General features: G+C 37.2%; 1 long non-coding RNA gene across 1 annotated transcript; it reads right to left on the reverse strand.

The window, feature by feature from the left end:
• Positions 1-13,039: 13,039 nt before the first annotated feature.
• Positions 13,040-19,314, reverse strand: LOC143443950 (uncharacterized). The gene is made up of 3 exons (XR_013113408.1): positions 19,219-19,314; positions 16,649-16,686; positions 13,040-13,175 (listed from the first exon to the last, which is right to left on the reverse strand). It is a non-coding gene; the product is annotated as an uncharacterized LOC143443950 (long non-coding RNA).
• Between the last annotated feature and the right edge of the window lie 1,520 nt (positions 19,315-20,834).

A 20,834-nucleotide genomic window follows, 5' to 3' on the forward strand; every position in this document is an offset into this window, starting at 1 on the left:
TTACTCACTGATAAGCAGATGTTAGCCCAAAAGCTTGGAATAGTCAAGACTCAATTCACAGACCACATGAAGCTCATGAAGAAGGAAGACCAAGTGTGGATGCCTTGGTCCTACTTAGAAGGAGTAACAAAAATACTCAAGGGAGCAAATATGGAAACAAAACTTGGAACAGAAACTGAAGGAGGGGCCATTTGGAGACTATTCCACCTCTGTATCCATCCATGTACAGTCACCTAAGCTAGACACTGATATGGATGCCTGGAAGTGCATGCTGACAAGAAAATGATATAGCTGTCTCCTTAGAGGTCTGCCAGAAACTGACACATTCAGAGGACTATGCTCACAGCTAACTACTGATATGATCAAGGGTTTCCCAATGGAGAAGTTAGAGAGAAGACTGAAGAAGCAGAAAGGGTTTGTGACCCCATGAGGAGAACAACAATACCAAACAACCAGAGCCCCCCAGGATCTAAACCACCAGCCTGGGAGCACATAGGGAGGGACCCATGACTCCAGCTGTATATGTAGGGGAGGATGGCCTTGTTGGGCATAGGTGGCAGAGGAGATTCTTGGTCCCATGAAGGAGGAATACAGAGTGGGGGGAGAATGTGTGAGTGGAGAGGGGGTAGTGGGGTTGGGAGTTAGGTGGGGGCACAGCCTCATAGAAGCATAAGGAGGGGGGATGGGATAGGATGTTTCTGGGTGATGGGGGAAGTGGGGTAAGGAGATAAAATCTGAAATGTAAATATAATACCCAATTAAAAAAATTCTCATTTTTCAGTTTAATCCACTATCAAGCTAACATTTCTTTTTACTAGGAATTTGCTCCATTAAGCCAAGATGTAAGTCAATTGTGAGTTTCAAAACTAAAAAATACATAAAAGTCAGCATTGCAGTTGTCGTGTCATAGCTCCATGTCATATGCATAGTATCTACTGGGTTGGCCATCACATCAAAATGGGAAGCATAGGTCCACACTCTTTTGAAACTTTTGAAGCAAAGAAGAGACAGTATAAACACAAAAGCTCTTGCCTCAGGCAATCAAAAGCCCAAAATAAGGTATATGCATGATCATTGTTATCTATTAAGAGCATAATTTATACTTTTCAAACTTTTAATTAAAATCCAGGGTGATGTAGTAGTTGAGATAGTGACACTGGGCCAAAGCCAAAGTTAGATTAGAAGGCTCACATAAGATGTCCTCTGTGTACAAAAAGCAATTATAAAAACAACTAACAATTGTCTTTCTTGGACATACTAAAATACGTTAGAAATAGTAATTCCATAAATTTTCTTTTTGTTCCATTCTGTACACCATGTGGCATAATGACATCAACACTACAGGAATGTTTCTTTGAGTGAGAACTTGTGGAAATTGCAGAGGCGTGAAACCTGGCAAATAATACATTCACATTCATCTGATCTTTTAGATAAATGTCAGCATTAATAGCCCTGTGAAGTGCTTGCCATCTGCTTTTGTGAAAACAATTATTATCTTTAATATGTACAGTGTCAAAAAGTACTACAGTGAAGCTTTGTAAGAATGCTGAGGTTAAATACATGTTCATTAAGTATGAAACTGAGTGATGTACATTCAATATAAAGAATATACTATTAAAAATAACATCCTAGAACTTCAACTTTAAAATGTGGCATAAAAATACTGAGATATATTAGTCTCAAATAATTATGCCCATGAAATGATTTAATATTTCCCATTCTGGAAACAGTGAGGATCACCTCATATGTCCTAAAAGTGAGACCAATTCTGCCATATGCATATGGCCTTAGCTAATAATAGTTTGGCAGCTCCTATAGAACCATGGTGCTATGTGTGAATGTAAATCTGTCTGTAGGGTCCCAGGAGAAATGGCCTGAACTTCTGATATACAGTCAAAACAGACCATCTTCTTATATGCATGTGCAGCTCTGTGACTGAACAGAGCACCTGCTACTCTTTATGAGAACTCTTTCTTGCTCTGAACCATATCTGTCCATATACTGTAGTTACAAATGTCTGGTTTGGTGCTCTGAGGCCAGGCTTCAACTTCACACTTGTTGAATTGGACGCCCCTGAGATACTGTATTCTGTAATAACTCCCAAATTACCACAGAGTGATTCATTTCAGGAACCCACAACAGAAATTTCCTTTGTAAATAAAAAAAAAAAATCTCTTTAGTTTTGTTTCTTCACGTATCATTATCCCAAGCCTTTGACAGTCTTTTTTAGACAAAATTTGACTAATTCAGAGCCCCACATAGGAATGGATTTTATTTATTTGTAGGTGGGGAGGACTACATTCATAGGAATAAAAATCTCAAATTCTTTGTGTTTGATTTTCAAGAATAGTAAGTGTTTAATATCAATTTAAACAAGACACATCATGAGGTAAGAAAATTATTTAATTTCAGAAAAACAGGTACTAAAGGAAGGCTTTTGAGCTCCTTAAAAAGAAAACTAAGTGTTTTCTTCAGTTAAGAAAAATCTCTGTAAAATTTTTGCCAAGTAATTTCAATATAAGGAAATAGAGAACTCTTGAGCCATCTCTCCAGCCCTGATTTGTCTTCATATAACACAATCAAAATATTTTTGCTTCAATATTCAAGTTACTTCTTTTAATTTTTTTTAATCCTTATCCTGAGAAGACTTGGTGAATCATGTAAATTTGGAGTGTAGTATAACTCAAGATGTCTCCTGGCTGGGTGCCAGACGCCCCTGGCGTGGAAGCCTGGGTGGCACGTAGACTAGGTTTTACTGCGCATGCATTCTGCTTGTTCATCGTTACATAAGATCGGGCCATGTGATGTATGTGCTCAGCACCCATCGAGAATGACCACATGGCAGGTTCTGATTGGAGATGACACAGAGATTTAAGGGCTGGGAGCTAGAGCTCGGAGGCTTTTGCGGTACTTCAAGGTTCCTGAATAAACCCTGTTGGGAAGAAGATCCCGTGTCCGTTGTCTTCTGACTGCTGGTAGGTTCAGGAGGTGACAACTATTGAAGGCTTAACAGCTTACATTATATAGGACACTGTCAATAGGATAAAATGGCAACCTACAGATTGGAAAAAGATCTTTACTATCCTTCACTAAACCTATATCTTATAATTAATAGATAGATAGATATAGATATAGATATAGATATAGATATAGGTATAGATATAGATATATCAAGATAGATATAGATATAGATATAGATATAGATATAGATATATCAAGATAGATATAGATATAGATATAGATATAGATATAGATATAGATATAGGTATAGATATATATATCAAGAAGTTTCCAAAAACAAACCCCAAATAATCCAATTAAAAAATGAGAGACAGAGCTAAACAGAGAATTCTCAACAGAGGAATCTTAAATGACTGACAAACACTTAAAGAGATGTTCAAAGTCCTTAGTCATCAGGGAAATGCAAATCAAAATGATCCTGAGATTCCACCTTACATCAATCAGAATGGCTAAAACTAAAAACTCAGGTGTTGGCACATACTATTGAGGATGTGGAGAAAGAGGAACACTCCTCCATTGCTAGTGGGATTGCAAACTGGTACAACTACTCTGGAAATCAACCTTGTGGTTCCTCAGAATATTAGAAATAGTTCTACTTGAAAGCCCAGCTATTCTGTTCCTGGGCATGTACCCAAAATATGCACACCATACCACAAGGGCACATTTTCCACTACGTTCATAGCAGCCTTATTTTTAATAGCCAGAAAGTTGAAGCAACCCAGATGTCCCTTACTAAAGAATAGATACATAATATGGGGTTCACTTACACAATGATTTGCTATTCAGCTATTAACATCCACATATAACAGAATACATAACATGTTTATTTCTTTGGTTATGAGTTATTTCACTCAGGATTAATTTATTTTCACTCCATCCACTAACCTGAGAACACATAGTTTGAATTTTAAGCAGCTGAACAATATTTGATTATATAAACGTATCACATTTTATTACTCATTTAGAGTTGATGACCATCTACGCCATTTTAATTTTCTCACCATTAAAAATAAAGCAGCAAGCCAAATAAATTGTCACATGCTTTAATTCCAGAACATAGCATGCAGAGGCAGATGAATCTCTATAAGTTCAAGGCCAGCCTGATCTGCATGTTGAGGTCAGGACTGGACAGTAGGGACTTCAAAGAGAGATGCAGTATCTTTATAAATAAGTAAGCAAGCAAGCAAAGAAATAAAAGCAATGAATGTAAATTAGCAAGTATCTCTGTTGTAAGGTATAGACTCATCTCAGAATATACCCAAGAATAGGAAACCTGGATCTTCAGCTAGATTAATTTTCAGTTTTCATGAAATATTCACACTGATTTCTATAATGGCTGGTACTTATTTGTATCCCTACCAGCAAATGATGAGTATTCCCTTTTCCCACATCCTCACTAACATGTGTAATAATTTGTTTTATTGATCTTTACCATATTGAATGGAGGAATAAGAATCACAAACTAGTTTTAATTTACATTGCTCTAATGGATGTTAAATATCGTATTTCTCAGCCATTTGTGTTTCATATTTTGAGTACTCTCTATGATTCTACATTCTATCTTTAACTAGGTTATTTGTGTTCTTGATGTTCAATATTCTGGGGAGCTGACAGAAGGCGGCTATCATCCTTGCAGCCATCTTGAGCCATATACCCTGACAGGAGACTTGCTTACATTAGCCTACAACAGCTGAACACAATCTGATAACATCTTGTTTTAGATACCCAGGATTTTCCTTTGGGTGTATTAGACTTAAAGGTGTGATTTGGAGCCAAGACTTAAAGGTGTAACTTAGAGGTGTAATTTAGAGATAAGACTTAAAGGCATGACTTAAAGGCGTGGCTTAGAAGTGAGACATATAAAGGGCGAGAGGCAGACAGAAAAAATTATTAGACACTTGTAACTTGGATGAGACTCGAGACTAGAACTTGGAACTGGAAACTTGGAGGGACTAGGAACTAGGGACTAGAAACTCAAGACTTGGGACTTGGACTAGGAAGAGAGACTGAAGAATAAACGGGATTGAATCACACTCTGTCTTTTCTCCATTCTTCGCGTTTGTCTTGCTGAACCAACCCATCGACCAGAGCAACTTGGGGAGTGCAGGCTCTAACAGGTTAGCCCCCAAGGCTTTTGGTAGTGCACGTTCTAACATTGATAGAGTGGTCCCTGACATTTTGGCCCCCAAGCGTGGGGCAGCTCGGGCCGCAAAACAATATTAGTAAGATCTTTACATATTATAGATATGAACCCTTTATCCTATTAATAATTAGTAATTATTTCTTATTCCCATTCATTAGGATACCACTTTGCCAAAATGATAATATTCTTTGTTGTACAGAGTTTTTAGCTTCAGAGATCTCATTTTATTGACTTAATTGTCTTAATGCCTGTGTTATTGGTGTTCCGAAGGTCCTTTCATTTACCAATCTGTTAAAAACTATTCTCTACTTTCTTTTCTATTAGGTTTAGGGTATCCTATGTTAAGGTTATTGATCCACTTATAATTTAATTTTGTGCAAGCTTATATATATCAATCTATTTTAATTTTGTAGCAGGACTAGGAGTAAGTCTGCAGAGACCAGAATAGAAGACTAGAGTAAAGATACAGATCACCTGTTGAGTGTCACACTAGTGCAGCAGTTGCTTGTCCCCAGGAGAGGGGGAGAGAAGGAAAGGAAAAGGGAGAGGGAGAGGGAGAGGGAGAGGGAGAGGGAGAGGGAGAGGGAGAGGGAGAGGGAGAGGGAGAGGGAGAGGGAGAGGGAGAGAGAGAGGGAGAGGGAGAGGGACAGGGACAGGGACAGGGACAGGGACAGAGAGAGGGACAGGGAGAGAGAGAGGGAGAGAGAGAGGGACAGGGACAGGGACAGGGACAGGGACAGGGAGAGAGAGAGGGACAGGGACAGGGACAGGGACAGGGACAGGGACAGGGACAGGGACAGGGAGAAAGCAACCTCCTGTAGGTCAGTGGAAGCAACATAGTATTAGAGATGGTGTAGAAGGAAAGGATAAAAGTACCATTTAGAGAAAACCAGGAGGACCATGTATCCGCAACAGGAGACCAATTTCTAAAGACATTAAGGTGTGTCAAGAGGCGGGAAAGATTACTACAATGTAACACATTTTGTTTTGTTTTGTTTTCAGTATGTAGCAGATTGTAAATAATACCTGAATCTGGGGAAAACTATGCACTTTAATGTGGAATATTATCAAGTTAAAAAAAGCTTACCTTGTGACTGAATATGATGTGGAAGGGCACAGCTAGCTATATAAATGGTTATTGTTGAGGTAATATTTGAGTGAACTGGCTAAAACTCTGAGAGTTATAGTTTGATTGTAGATTTATAATTGTCTCTATTTTTTTGTGTTGAGACAGATTCCAGGTCATATTTTAACAATTCTTCATTCATTTTATTTTGCACATTAATGGGTAATCCAATACAGTTACCTGAGTGCACAATTTACAGGTACTCAGAGCTTCCCAATGGTTTACATATTTTTTTAAAAAGGTGAAGAAAAGGTAAGATTAACAAACACACTGGGAAAACAAATGAAGAAGTCATTGTGATTCTAAACTTAATATGGAGAATGATGAGACTCAGACTAATAGATTTCAACTGAGGATACTCTTGCAGAAATCAATGAATAATAAATTACAATCAAGTTGATTAATTATAAGAAAAGAAAGCTTCAGAACTATTAATAAATGTAGATGTTACTATTTAATAATTAATCAAAGAAATATTATCATAAAGTATGTAAAAAGATACTTTGATGAATGTTAATGTCTTTTTCTGTATAAAAAAAGGAAAAAAAGAATTAAGTTAATAATAATTATCCATGTGCTGATAAGTACAACAGATGAGAGAAATGGTGGTTTTAAATATAGTGATATTATCTACATCTCTATAAAGTAATCTAAGAATGAATAACGTCTAGGAGGGCACAAAGAGAAAGACATATTAGTATGTGTGGCATCGTAAAACTCCTCTAGTGCTTGCTTCCACACAGTACCACTGTGGATGATGCGTGTCACAGGTGAATGGTTTTCAAAATTTGTTCTCCACAGAATAAATATGGAAGTTATTGACAGAAAAACAACTATATTATTTAGAATAAGTTAATTTTTGTGTGGATTTGTTTCTCCTTTGAAGTTTATCTTTTATATTGCCAGGCATGACTTTTTAAAAATCAACCTGCCAGTCAAGACACCAAATGGTTGTTGGCTTGGGAGGTGGTTTAATAACTTGGATACAGACATTATTTATTGCTTTGATTGAGCACCTGACCACTGAAAAGGAGCCACATAACACAATACAGATGAATGAGACATATTTACTAATTAGCAAAATACTAGAATGTCTCAAATCTAGAGACTGGTACTATGACATATGGTAAAATACATACACATTTGGTGTCTGATGATTGTTCTTGTTTCATTTCCATTGCTATAATAAAACACTCTGACCCAAAAGCATCTTATAAAAGAAAAATGGGCTTATAGCTTCTATGTCCAGGTCACTATATGTCACTGAGGGAAGTTGAAATAGAAATGTAGGATGAAGTTAGATGCAGAAATTATGAAGGATGCTGCTTGCTGGCTACTCTCAAACCCAGCTAGCTTTATTATACAACCCAGGAGTACAATTCTAGAAAGTTGTGCTACCTTCGGTGTTCTGGACTCCCCAACATCTCCTAAGACACGCATGGCATTCCCTTACATATCCATAGATCAATAAAATAAAAATTATTACTCAGTTGTATGTTTTTACCCATAGATTCGAGGGTGTCAACATGACAATTAGTGGTAATCAGGACAATAGCACTACCTAAAGCTTTGTTTCTAGATAAAGGTTGAACAAAATTAAAATAAGAGATTAATGAGAACTTGATGATCATTGAAGATGACAGTGAGTTCATGTTAAATGATAACTGTTGTAAATAAACAATAAAGAAATAAAAGCATTAATAAAATACTAAAAGTTTTATGGCAAAACCACAGATCATATATATATATATGTGTGTGTGTGTGTGTGTGTGTGTGTGTGAGAGAGAGAGAGAGAGAGAGAGAGAGAGAGAGAGAGAGAGAGAGAGAGAGAGAGAGAGAGAGACTATTGTTTGGAAACCAAGGTTCCTGGGATCTTAGCCTAATTAAAAAAATCTAAAATCAGATCCAGATGTAATTTCCAAGGAGGTTTTATTATGAGTTTGAAAGAAAAGTAGTAAGACAGGAGAACTGTAAGTCTTGACCATTGCCAGGAGGACTGAGATGGAGAAGACAAAGAGAGAAAGCCAGGAGTTTTACAAAGGATGTCTGCAAACATCTGCTTGGAAGAAGACAATGTAGCAGCATCTGAAAAACTCTAAGGAAGCTCAGAAAGCAATGAAAATTATGATTTGGACAAGTACTCCAATGATAAAGAGACTGAAAAAGAGAAAAATGACATATACACTTTAAAGTGGAAGAAAACTCAATTTTAAAGAAAATTAAATTTTAAAATCCTTGCTGAAAAAACTGGTAGAATTAAAATGTATACTATTAAGCAAAAGCACATTCAAAAAAACACATACATACACACACATGTTCTTTTTCACATATAATGTCTATTTGATATGAAAGTGTAAAACTTATGAAGTTCTACAGCTCCAGTTCTAAATTTCTGTAAAAATAACTGTAAAAGGCCCAGAGGTGTATAGCAACTGGGGATGGAGAACTGGGGATAGCCACCAAAAAGTCCCAGATTCTAGGAAAGGAAGAGGCTCCTAGGACACATCTGTAGTGACATTAGCTGAAATAACCAACAAATGGAATGCAGAACCTGGAGAGACCATATGGAGGGATTAGGCATGGTCCCCAGTATAGTGATGGGCCCACCCATTAAATGCCAAAGACTTAACCCAGAATTGCACCTGTCTAAAGAAATACGGGGACAAAGTGTGGAGCAGAGACTGAAGGAAAGGCCATCCAGGGGCTGCCCCACCTGGGGGTCCATCCCATATACAGACACCAAACCCAGACACTATTGAGGACACCAAGAAGTACTTGCTGACAGGAGCCTGATATAGCTGTCTCCTGAGAGGCTTTGCCAGACCTCACAAATACAAATATGGGTGCTTACAGCGAACCATTGGACTGAGCACAGGGACCCCAATGGAGGAGTTAGGGAAAGGAGTGAAGGAGCTGAAAGGGTTTGCAGCCCCATAGGAAGAACAAAAATATCAACCAACCAGACCCACTATAGCTCCCAGGGACTAAACCACCAACCAAAGAGTACACATGGAGGGACACATGGCTTCAGCCACATAGATAGCAGAGGATGGCCTTGTATAGCATCAGTGGGAGAAGAGGCCCTTGATCCTGTGAAGACTCTATTTCCCATTGTAGAGGAACTTTAGGGTGGTGAGGTGAGAGTGGGTGGGTGTGTAGGGGAGCACCCTCATAAAAGCAGGGGAAGAGAGGATGGGATAGGTTTGCAGGCAGAAAATCAGGGAAAGGGATAACTTTTGAAATGTAAATAAATAAAATATCCAATAAAAAATGTTGTACAAACTCCACATTTGGTTAATTTGGCACATGATTTTATTTTTATTTGCAAGGCATTTTATGATAAACTTTATTTGTTTATTTTTTTAGAGTGTTCAGTCTTGGAAATACTGTGGGGTAGAAGTTCTGCAAATATCTGGTGAGAGGGATGAGACTTCTGAAAAAGGGAATATGATTCGCTATTAAAGAGACAACTAGGTCTTCTTTTCTAGAAGGATTTTAGTTAATTGTAATATCTTCTTGGATGAGTTGGCTACTGTCAAGATCATTGACAAATCTTAATGGACTAACTCCTAAAAGAAGGAGATACTAATATGCAATGTTTTATTTTATTACCCCAGGAAGTGAGGTAGAATATAGATTTTATTCTCTGGACCAGGAAAAGATAGCCTTGCCTTAATGAGAATCAACAATGCTAGGATACCAGCACCATTTTATATGGTGATTTAAATCCTAAAGAGAGGCTTTCTTTCCAGTGTTAGGAAGTAAACAAGAAGTAGGGATGGGGTAGGGGGGTTCATAAATGGCTCTAAAGGCTGGTAATCCCTGTAACAAGAATATACAAAATTCAAGAATGATAATAAATAAGATGGAAATATATAAAAAGCAGGTACATATTTCTGATAAATTAATTTGGGAAACATTAGGGCTCAAATAATAATATAAAGAACCAGAAAAAATTAAAAGCCACACTGGAACAGACAAAATTTATAGCTCTGCATAGCTTATAAAAGTAATAAACTTTCATGAAAGAGAAGTTGTAAAATAACAAAACGTCTATATTCAATATAAAGCATTGAATACTATTTTCAAAGACAGTGTCAAGTTGTCTAACATTGTGAAAGTATTATACCAACATTACATATCAAAAGCTGAAAATATTAAGAGTTTAAAAGTTTAAACACTATTTGAATCATAAAAGTTACAACTTTAATGTAGAATTTTTACATAAATGAACTAGAGGAAATAGTTTACAACCAACAACAAAAATTGTAATTTTGATAAACAATTAAAGTCACAGAAAAATTCTCAAACTACAACAAGATAAGTGGCCACAATGATAATTTGATATGGGTCCTAAAATGAGTGTGTTAAGTCTCAAACAGTGAGACAAATGGCTGAGGTGCTGACTTTAACATATCAAAGTAGTTCTAGCCCCCATGTTTTCTCAGAATTCTTCACTCTCTAACTATTATAGGCTCTGGTCGGCATGCCCCGAGCTCTATCCCTGCCCCTCACCTGTCCAGCCCAGATGCTGTCCAGCATTTCCCTCAGTGGCTCTTTCCTATATAATCTAGCCATTTTGGATTATATTCAATTAAATTCACCTGGTTCACAATTTTGGCCTCCTGGCATCTGTACATGGCTCCCTTCTCCCCCTTCTTTCCTCCTTTGCCTCAGATTCATGCCCATTGTGTACTATCGCAGGAGCCTCTGTGATCATGCTCTCCCTTTTATGTTAGATAAACTTTCTTCTCCACCTATTGAGGAACAATCATGTCTTTTTCCTTTTTATATCTTTTTTTTTTCTCAACTGATGATGAAACAAGGGTGTAGGATAAAAAAGTTCCCTTTCCTGGAATGTTGGCTGCTCTGAACCAAGCTACTGATCTGACTCTCCTAAGGTATGTACGAATCATTTGTTTCTGGGTTGGGGGAGTGCCTTTAATTCTTTGATTTAGTTAGGAATCTGCATTTCCATATGCTGAAGGTCCTTGTCCCCAATTGGTTTTTGATCAATCAATAAAGATGCCAGTGGCCAATGTAGGAGCAAAATGAAACAGGGCAGGACCTTTATGTTTGTGCATATGGGAGAGAGGAGACAGAAATTGTCATGACTGGGGGAGACAGATCAGATTTAGATTCAGAAGTGCAGAGGGAAGAAAATCTGAAATGTAGTTGGAAAGAGAAAAGCTGCCCCAGAAGGGTTGCACAGAAGTGTCTTGGGGAGAATAGACCACTTGGCCTCCCAGAAGGTTACAGGGCACCAAAGTTCAAGGTAGATTTAGAAGATGTTCAGCGAGGAGTACCAGAGGGAAAAGTATGCTGGCTGTGGGAGAATTAGAACTGCCCGATCTTTGAGTAGCCAAGGCATTTCAAAAATAAACTAAGGTGCATGTGTCTTTCATTCGAGGATCCAAAGGGCTGCAGGGTGGGAAGATGAATGTGCAAATTGCAGGGAGCACAAAGCAGAGTAAGTAGTAAAACCTCTGCAATACATCTGGGTACTAAAGAATTCACTAGAAATTGAATTCTCTATGTTTAAGTATCTTTTTCCCTACTTGTGGCAAGTTTCTTTCAGGAAATAAGACCTTTGAATACCCTTATCAGGAACTGAATATAATGATGATTGCCAGGATCAATATAATGGTAGTTACAAAGATACAATGATATTTATAAGCTATACAGAGTATATAAGTATAATGTCTATAGCCAATTGTCTTGTTAAGCCTCTAAATGCTTTGTTGACTTCTAGGGAACATAAAGAAACAGGAAACCACAATTCTTCACAGCCTGAAGGCATACCTTGGTTTCTCAGGAACAGAAAGGTACATAGTTTTCCAGGGGCCATGGACTCTAACCTGAACAACCTGTCATATGCCTCTCAAGGCAGCTAGACAAGGGAACCTCCATAATTCCCTGAAACTTTCATTAATAGTAACATACAGTTTTTAATTCAGTAATAAAAGTGTGCTCAGTGTATTATAGAAACCAGGATTGTCGTTGTTATGGAATATTACACTATTCCTCTAAGAAGCAGATATTCTTCCTTAAAGATAAGTTTTAACACATAGATAATGATTTTTAGTTACATAGTTAAAAATGTACTCAACTAAGTATAAACCGTGAAATAAGAAATGAGTAGTAAATTGTTTTTACTGAGGCTGGGAGAGGCGCTCACGGGCAAATGCTTACCACACAATCATCGGCATCCATACTTAGATCTCATACCCATCTAGAAACCCAGACACGGCAAAGTGTGCTTGTGATCCTAAAAGTGGAGAAGCTGACACAAAAGGTCAAGTCCAGTTAATTGGAAATCCCTGTGTTCAGTGTGAGACCCCCCCACCCCCATCTTGAGAAATCGAGTAGAGAATGATTTAAGAATACACATGACCATCATTCACTTTGCCTTTCACTAACCCTTACATAGAATGTACATACTTTACACCTCACATACATAACACACACACACACACACACACACACACACGTGCACAAACACACACACACACACACACACACACACTCACACACACACTTCACTTATAAAATTGCCAAAGACTCTTGACAAAGAATTATTATCAATTTAGCTTTATGGTATATTGAAATAAGTATTTTTATATCATGATAATAGGAAGTTACACAAGAACATATTTACAAAAAAATGTTGTAACACATCAAATATCATAACTTTGAGCCAAAACGTTACCATATGTAAATAATAAAATATATAAATTATTTGTAAATACCTCAATTAAATGTTTAATCAGAATGTAGCCAGGAAACTTTATAAAGAGCCAATGGTAATGGTTGAGTCATTATATCAGGGAACCAGAGAAGGTTTGCTGAGCATGTTACAGTCCCGGTGCTGGATTTGATCTAACACTGAAAAAATTGGCAGGGAGAGGAGAAGGAAGAAGAGGAGGAAGAGGAGGAGGAAGAGGAGGAGGAGGAAAGAAAAGAAATTAAAATAAGATCATCTTGAGAAGAAAGCTTAGTAAATAAAAACACACAGGTTTTATGTTATTGATTTTTTTATCACATACTTGATATTTCTAATTAGTTTTTTAGCAAAGGTAATTATTGTCTGGTCCAAAAAAAAACCTCCATTTTCCTCAAATTCAGGCAGTTAGATAAAAGCCAACCTTCCTTAAGAAATTGTGATAATGATTTAGCTCATCTCTACTGAAGAAGGCATCTCTCTTATTTCTGGCAGAAGAGACAAATAGCTGTCTGTGGTGCCTGTTAGCATATTAAAGTGCATTTTGGCTTCCAGGCTCCCTCAGTATCACAAGTATTTGTCACACATTTCAAAGTCCATAGTGGCATCCTGGCTCTCCTCTTGTCTCTTTTCCTCTTCCAGCTCAATAGTGTCTGTCCCCCAACTACTCATTCTTTTTTATATCTATGTTCTTCCACTGTCCTCTCTGTATTTACTATTTTCTATACATGTTCATGAGTATTCCGGATGTCTCTGGCTGTTCTCTCCCTATATCTACAATAAAAATTTCCCCTTAACCATACGTTGGGGAAGTCATATCACCAGTTCATACAATTACTTTTGATCCATTAACAAGGTTGAAATATGTAACTGTGCATTTACTTTTTCTCTATTATGCAAAATGATATTTTCTTCTCCAGAAAGATTTTCAACTCTGATTTCAGAAATAGACAAGCACACTTACTTCACAGATCTTTTCTTTTTGGGTGCCCAATTTACAAATTTGAAATCGCTTAGTTTTTCTAAGTGAAGTCAAAGTTCACCTTGGCTGTCTAATTCTCTCTACAGATGAGAAAAACGCAAGGTGTTGGGATAATCAATGTTCTGGGAATGAGGACTTGATGGATGCACATATGTGAGAATCCTGGTGAAATGACCTGTAATGTTGTGCTAATGCTTTTACTCTCAGCTTACAGTGCTGATGGAGAATCTCAGAAGCAATCTTCCTGTCTTTCTGGACAGGACCTCTCTTCTATGTACCTTCTCAACACTATGGGAACTTATCCTCTCAGCAGGAAAGCCATTATCTGTCTGCAAACGTTTCAGCTTTTATAATTCTTCCCTGCTACTTTCATTCAAAGCAGAGTGAAAGCATTGCTATTTTCCTCTTTGCTTTTGAAAGAGGGTTAAACCTCCCAACTGACTCCAGAGAAGGAAGTTCTTTTACTAAGATATTTCCTGATGACAATGGATCAGTTGTTTGACTAAAAAGCTTAGCTCCTCATTCTCTCCAAGTGAGTATTCACAGCCAGGCAAAGCCTACAGTAAACTCCTGAAATTTTGAGCAAGGGCTTACTTAGTCTCATATAAGGGTTGCTTCAGGTTTCCTCTTCCTCAGTAGTATAACGCTAATTTTACACATGAATGTGATTTTTTTTAAAATTACTAGTACGATATCCAGCTATCACCAAAGACAAATCTTAGATGAGTTGAATCATAGCTTCTAGATAAACTTATCAGACATAAAAAATATAACAAAAAGCAATCAGGACATAGGGTTGCATTTGCCTGATGCTCCTTCCCAGCAGTGAATTTGACAAGACATCGAGCCAATGGGAGGTCATCAGAAGAGGTGGTGAACAGTAACTTGATCCAATTGGAGTTGATTTTTGTGAGAGCTGAGAGATGAGGATCTAGCTTCATTTTCCTGTGTGCCAAAGTCTAGTTTTCCAAACATAAGCTGTTGGAGATGCTGTCTTTACATCATTGTGTAGTTTTGATTCTTTTGTAAGAAAAACCTGGTGCTTTTAATTGTGGGGGCTTTAATCTGGGTCAACTATTTCACTGGTCCATTTATCTGTTTTAATGCCAGTACTGATAGCTTCCTGCTGAACTAATGTTCTTCCCAGCTTCCCTTGCACACTATAGGGGTCATTTCTACCCTGTATAAAGGTTGAAGCCAGCCTCTTCCTATGGAAATTTCCTCTCATCTACCTGCATGGTGTAGGCATTCATTGAGCCACCCATACAGTATGAGACATATGGCCCATCCATCCTTATAGGTGACATCTGATTTATCTGATTTGATTTACTCACAGTGTTTCCATCAATAAACAAGGTCTTACCTAATGGAGAGACTTACTTCTTTTGGCCTTATTTGGCTCTTTTAATTCACCCTTAATAACATAACAAATGTCATGCCATTTTTTTTTTTAACTTTGGTTCTGCAGTTTAACCTGAGAGTTGGGATGCAAATGTCTCCAGTTTTTGATATGGATTACTTTAAATGTTCATAGTTTTTTTTTCTTGTTTTTTTTTTATTCCCATGTAATAATAATCACACTTGCAAAAATAATATGCAAAAATAAATGAAGGTATTTTCAAGATACTATATAATACACTATATGTATTCATCAAAAATAGGACATAAATCAGACATAGAACTTAGAGCATATTTATTTATTTATATATTTATGTAGCAGAATTGTTTCCTGCTGCTGCTACATTGTATAAGAGGATCTGATGTGGGAGGAACAAAGAAAGGAAGAAGGAAGAGGAGGAGCTAGGAGGGAGAGGACCAGAGGAGAGAGGGGGAGATGATAGCTGTGTCTCTAGTAGTCTAAGGTAGTTGTAATATCTATGTTAGGTATTGGGTAACACTTCTAATTGTGTGGGCATCTTGTTAATTGAGCATTACTAAATATATAAAGCCTTTGGATAATCTTTAAGCATTAGAGTCTCATTTATACTGGGTATTGCATGGATGGCAGGATGGTCTGGGCTCGACCAAGCATTGTGGGGACAGTGTGTTAGATTGGCCGAGCCATCTCCCGTGCTGGCATCTTGTGGGTGTCAGGGCCCGTGCTTCTGGCCGCCTGAGCTGGTGGCCTCAGCCAAGAGGTGGTGAGGACACGCCACTGCTCGTGGCCTCAGGCCTTATCTAGTCAGAAACATGGCAGCGCCCTAAGAACAAGCAAGATTGGGTGCTGCTGATTAAATATTAACCTCAACATATTTACATAAGTTCTGTGTTGTCTATTTTGTGGTCTCAATCCCATTCTCACACTAATAAGCCCGAGATATTTTATAGGACTCTGATATGTTATTAACTAGCATATTATTAGCTCTACTATTAAAGCTGAAATTAACACTACTATCTATGATTATCCCAAGAGGAAATAATGTCTTATCAGTCACATTAATGCAAAGATTCAAGATTTCTTAACAATATAGTGCTTAAAAATAGTCTATGCGCTTTACATTTAGAAAGTGAGAAAATGTTCTATTTCAATTTTATTAGCATATATTTGTTGTACAAATTCATATGATTCATACTGACATTTTATATATTTATAAGACATATATTTTAGTCATAGTTTTTGTTCCATTTCTTGTTTCTTCCAACCTCTCTACTCACCTTTTAACCTTTTCTCTTTCCAAGTGGATTTTCTTCTACTTTATCATTCAATGTCAAAAAAATAAAATAAAATAAAATAAAATAAATGAAAGTTAAAAAAAACCTGAACAGGCAATTCTCAAAGGAAAATTATTTCCAATAAATATGCAAATAAAACAATATTTTTACCTATAAAAGAAACACAAATAAAAGCAGCATGAATATTTCAACTCATCTCAAATAAAACAGCTCCCATCAAAAACAGTAAACAAACAAACAAACAAACCAAAAAACCCAACAACACCATCACCAACAAAATACACAATAAATATGTAGAAATGCATACCCAAGTGGACAGGGTAAAGACAATGGGACTTCAATACTGCATAAATAACTTCTAGACAACTAAGGAAGACTGAGAGAGGGAGAAATAATTTATTTAAAACCAAATCACCACTCTTAATAGCATACATTCAAGTAAATTATACCTATTAAATAGGTTATATTTTGCAATGTAATGTATATGCATATACATTTATATAGTAATAACAATAAGAAAGAGACACCATGAATTTGGAAAAAGATCAGTGGTGAGTATAAGCGATATCTTAGGGGTAAGAAAGAAAGAAAAGGGAGAAATATATAATTACATTATAATCTTAAAAATAAATGAAACAATTTTTAAAAAGTCTTACTATTATACAAAATGTCTTCAATAATTAATGTAGTTTTTTGCTGGTAACATGTTGCATAATCACAGTTCAGGTTTTTTATTTTTTAATCACAAATTGACCTTTTTATGACTGATCATCTTCATTAGACTTTCACCAGATTATACCCAGTCATCTTTTGTGTAGACATTAATTCCACAGATGAAAGGAAAAAGAGTATTAAACTAAATCCTCATGGAAAAAAATCAACTTTAAAAAGTTTTTAAAATTTATGTACTCTTCTTGTCTCTCCCTAAAGTTAGGCTTAGAGATCAGTCTTAGACACAGATAAGATAAGATAAGGGTATATATAGGTCAGGAGTAGAGGGTTTATAAATGAGGGATTTGGCAGAAATATACACAGGGTTAAGAAGCAGAACATAAGCACAACAAGTTGGTCATAGCAACCTCCTGAAACAAAGACATGGTTGTGAGATGGTCAAAACAAGGTAGTCATAAAAAGTGGTTATAACAAACACATGGCTGCTGTTTACTGACATAGGAAGGTCAGACCAATTTGTAGTTATGATTACAGGTAAGGCATAACCCAATCTTTAAAAATAGATTTAATCATAACCAGAAATAAATCTAGTTTGTTTTTATTATAAGATTACATTCGGGACTGAGTTGGAAGCAGGCTCGTTTACCACAGAGGTGACTATTATTTTGTCTACATATGTAGCAGAGGATATCTTTGTTGGACATATTGGGGAGGAGAGGCCCTTGATCCTGGGAAGGCTTGATGGGGAATGCCAGGGCAGGGAGGCAGGAGTGTGTGTGTGTTGGGGAGCACTCTCATAGAAGCAGGGGGAGGAAGGATAGGATAGGGTAGGGTATATCTGGAGGGGACACCAGGAAAGGGAATAACATTTAATATGTAAATAAATAAATCACCCAATTTAAAAAAAGAGACAGGAAAAAAAAAACCAATTTGATGCATTTAATGACCTTGGTTTTTTTATTGGATATTTTATTTACATTTCAGATGCCATCCCCTTTCCCCATTTCCCCTCCCTAGAAAACCCCTATCCCATGCCCCCTTTTCCTTTTTGCTTTTATACAATTTTTTAAAATGTTAATCAAAGGCTTTATAAGTTTGGTAATGCTCAATCAGAAGTGTAACCCAATACCCAACCTAGATATATAAATTATCTTTGACTGGTGGAGACATATGAACATCTGCCTTCATGCCCCCTCTCTTTCTCTCTCTTTCTCTTTGATCACCTAGCTTCTCCTCTCCTTCATTGTCTCCTCTCCTTACTCCATCTCTTCCTCTCAGTACTCCTTCCCCCTTAGCTCCTCCTACATATTACCCTTCCTGTTAAAATAAAACTTTTCTCTCAAAGTACAATTAGAGCATAATTATGCCTATTTGTACCAGTGAGGTACAAGATAGTCCTAATATCCAGTCCATCATTTTGTTGACTAACCAGAACCTATGTCATCTCCCCTAACTAAAACACTTAGTTTTGAACCTGGCTTTTTTCTTGGCTTTAGAATGAATGTCAGCTGAAAACCATCCTCTCAGATCTTTTCTCTCAAAGTAAATAGCCAGGATTGTCTATGAGATTATAGGTCTTCAACCCCGTCAGAAATCCAGAATGACTGAGTTAACTGAAATTATGGACAGCACTAAGCATAGCTTCTAAAACTTAGCCAATTCATAGAGACCGCTGAACACCTGGACAGTCCCTATACTACTGAATATTGGAACATCAAATCTTCAGCCTTCTGGCCCAGAATCATCTGACAGACTTTAGTGATGCAGAATTATTAAGGGCTGATTACTCTGTCTAGGCAGATGTAATCAGTCGACTATTCTGCAAGTGTGTCCTTTTCTGCACAGTAATTTGTCTGTAAATGGAAAGAGGCAATTCTTACCTAGTGGCTGTCTCCCCACAACTGGAATAACTCCAAGGATGCTCAGTTTCTTCTTAGAATCCAAAACAGGAAGCTGTCAGGAGCAGACAGGTCTCTAATCAAAATGAACATTAATATAGAAATGTTTGTAACATCAATTCTATGGACTTCTGACGTTTTGAAAACCAACTATCTATCCATGTAAGGTAACCTGAACAGTTGTCTGTTAACTCCTCTCAGCTATTTCTAAATAAAATACAGAAAACACCCTAACAATAAACTCAAAGCCATGAATTTGCTATAGGCCCTTAACTCACAGGCTAACCATCTCAAATCAGTTAAAAAAGTTAAAGAAGGACTGGGTCTAAGCCTTGTATTCCTAAATGTGTTATACAGGCACAATGCCCATGAGAGTAACAATATTCATCTCCCTTTTATATCAAAATAAGAAGCTTGTACCAATGAAAACCTTAAATTTGAAATCAAAGTAAATTTTGTGCCATTTAAGAAATTATAACTTCATCTTGATAATAATTATACAGATTTCTACCAATAGGTTATGGCTATGCAATAAATCCTAGTTAATCCTCCTGTGCCAAGAAAACCACTACTTTTCTCTAGAAAGACAGACCATTATTAACCACATTAGTCCCCAAGCCCAGGGAATAGGGGCACTGGCTCTTCTTTAACTTCTTCAAGCTGATTACGGGCATGGAGATATTAGAAGAGGGGTGGGGAAGAATAAATTTATAAGCCTCTGACGCTGTCTCAGATGGAATTCCAGGACATCGGAGGTTTGGGCAGGTCTGCTCAGCTTGCTTGATGAGTAGATACACCAAGGCTGTGTATTCTGCAATATGCAATTCTCAAAACAAGTTTTAGTATCAAAAAAATTTTTTTCCCTAGAGGGCTGACATTTTTTTTAAAGATATTCGTTCTAACAACTTTTCTTTTTTTTTCCCTTTTTAAAAATTGGTTATAATATATACATTTCAAATTTTATCCCCTTATCCCATTTCCCCCACCACCCAGGAACCCCTTATCTCATCCCCCTTCCTTGTGCTTCTATGAGGGTGTGATTTTTCAGTTTCTATGATGCTGTTTTCATTAACATAAACTGCCTCCTAAATTTCTGAATCCTTCCATTCTTCCATTTGTGTTATTAAATCTCCTATTTTGCTTTTTTACTTTCTTTTTTCTCTTTTTTTTGTTCCTTTTTTCTTTTATTTTCTTCTTTTTTTAAAATTGGGTATTATATTTATATTTCAGATTTTATCCCCTTACCCCACTTTCTCCCACCACCCAGAAACCTCCTATCCCATCACCCCTCCTCATGCTTCTATAAGGCTGTGCCCCCACCTACCCCCCGCACCCACTATCCCTTCCCCACCCTCACAATCCCCCCCTACTCTGTGTTCCTTTTTCATGGGACCAAGAATCTCCTCTTCCACCTATCCCCGAAAAGGCCATCCTCCCCTATGTATACCTCTGGAGTCATGGGTCCCTCCCTATGTGCTCCCAGGCTGGTGGTTTAGACCCTGGGGGGCTCTGGTTGTTTGGTATTGTTGCTTTCCTCCTGAGGTCACAAACCCTTTCTGCTCCTTCAGTCTTCTCTCTAAGTTCTCCATTGGGAAACT

This window comes from Arvicanthis niloticus, chromosome 11 (genome assembly GCF_011762505.2).
Source record: "Arvicanthis niloticus isolate mArvNil1 chromosome 11, mArvNil1.pat.X, whole genome shotgun sequence".
NCBI classification, from domain to species: Eukaryota; Metazoa; Chordata; class Mammalia; order Rodentia; family Muridae; genus Arvicanthis; species Arvicanthis niloticus.